The 2078-nt window shown below is 40.0% G+C and overlaps 1 long non-coding RNA gene across 1 annotated transcript; it reads left to right on the forward strand.

The window, feature by feature from the left end:
* Window positions 1-209: 209 nt before the first annotated feature.
* On the forward strand, window positions 210-1135 carry LOC110724257. The gene is made up of 2 exons (XR_002511921.1): window positions 210-252; window positions 324-1135. It is a non-coding gene; the product is annotated as an uncharacterized LOC110724257 (long non-coding RNA).
* The last annotated feature ends 943 nt before the right edge of the window (window positions 1136-2078 follow it).

Genomic DNA, 2078 nt, shown 5'->3' on the forward strand with positions numbered 1-2078 from the left:
ACCATATTATTGACGCGCCAGAGGGTTACAGACAGGCGCATGAGTCTCTGCCCGAGGTCTTTGAGCCGGTGAGTTCTCTTGGATGCATTATTCATCCTTTTAAAAATGTTTATTACTGACTTTTCTTTGTTTTATCCTTAACCTAACCGCCCGGAGATGATGGGACTCATGAAGCTGGTTGACGCCCTGAAGTATTGCATCATCAAGCTTCGGCGTGGTGCGAGTTGTCTGAGCTCTAGCGACGTTCTTGAGGTATCATTCATTTTTATTTACCATTTGTTTTATTTTGCATTGTTGACACCTTTTGGTTTTGTATCTTTCAGGAGCAACGGAGGTCCCGCTCACGCTCGAGGCACAGAGGCTCGGATGAGGAGCAGCTTGGTCGTGGTAGACGATCTCCTGAGATTCACCGACGTTTTCATTCTCAGCGAGAGCCTCAGGTTACTCAGCCATTTCAGGAGGCTCAGTGGCAGCAGTCTCCGTCTTCTCAGCGCTTTCCAGGCCAGAGTTAGGGGCAGCGTCAATTGTTTTCACAGCCTCCACAGCCTGAGTTTGGGTCTGTTTTGACTCCCTTGGATCCTGGTTTGTTTTCAGCTCCATTGTCCGGGATTCCTCCACCGGTGTCGGGCTTATTCTCAGTTCCGCTATATGGGACGATGCCTTCACCGACGATTCCAGTGTCTCTGGGCCTGTCTACTCCATTTTTCGGTTGGACGGGTCCTGCCTTGAGCTTGACTACTGCTGGGGTTACAGGGACTAGTAGAGACACTACTCCCCGTACTCGGATGGTGGAGGGACTCTTCGGTTCGCCGTTCCCATATGCACAGGATGGACCACATGCACAGGGTGGAGATGAGACTGATTCTGGCTCTAGAGACTTTTGACCGAGGGTTTTTATTTATACATACTATGATGACACTTGACATATTTACGTATTACGACTCTTTGTACATTATTTACGGCTTATGTATTTATTATTGTGTGTTAGTGTGTGTTTGAGACTCCTTGTGTGTGATTGTGTATTTATTAACGACACGACGAAAAAACATAAGTGGAGTAATAGAGGGTACCGACCTTCCCCAAAAGAAAAAGAAATAAAAAGACAAGCAAAATAAAATTACTTTCCCCAAAAGAAGAGAAATAAAAATAAAAATAAAATGATAAATAAATAAAATTACCCTCCCCAAATGATAAAAAATAAAAATAAATGAAATTACTTTCCCCAAGAAAAAAAATAAATAATGTGATAAAGAAATAAAATCTTAAATAAATAAAATAAAGATAAAATTAAGAATATAAAAAGTGAGACTTTTATTAGAAATAAAACTCTCAAAAAAAAACAAAAACTAAAAAATAAACGATGAAGATAAAATATTATAAAAAATCCGGATAGATACGGGAAAAGATGAAAAAAGGAGAACGCGTGAAGTGTCGTGACACGGCACTGTGTACCGTGTCACGGCAGGGCTTGCCGTGTCACGGCAAAGGTTCCCGTGACACAGTAGAACTACCTGTGTCACGGGATGCGTATTATTCAGCGGTATGTTTTACGCGTATGAAAAGATAAATTCTGGGCAGTTTCGAGCGCTTTTGCTATAAAATAAGACCAGATTATTCATGATATGCATAATTACGAAACACAAAATAATTTAGAATTTCATATTTCATTAATCATGTCTCAGAATTTTGATAATACATTGCGCGACTGGTCTTATTCTTTGACCAATGCTGAAAAAAGAGAGTTAGAATTGTTTCATGTCAGGGGTTTGCTAGCCCTACGACACGTAGCTATTGAACACGATTTTCTTAGGGCAGCATTAGATTATTGGAGTCCAGAAACACATTGTTTCAAATTTGATTATGATGAAATATGTCCTCTGCCGAAGGAATTTGGTGCAATCTTTGGATTTCCTGCTATAAATCTTATTTCCATGCCTACCCTACGTGAATATTATTACCAAGATTTTGAACGCCATCTGAATCTAACAGATCCAGATTTAAATAGAATTGTTTGTGGTAATGAAGTAGACTTAGAAAAACTTGCTAATTTATATTTTGATCGCCCTATCTCTGAGTCT

Source organism: Chenopodium quinoa, unplaced genomic scaffold (genome assembly GCF_001683475.1).
Source record: "Chenopodium quinoa cultivar QQ74 unplaced genomic scaffold, ASM168347v1, whole genome shotgun sequence".
Taxonomy (NCBI): Eukaryota; Viridiplantae; Streptophyta; class Magnoliopsida; order Caryophyllales; family Amaranthaceae; genus Chenopodium; species Chenopodium quinoa.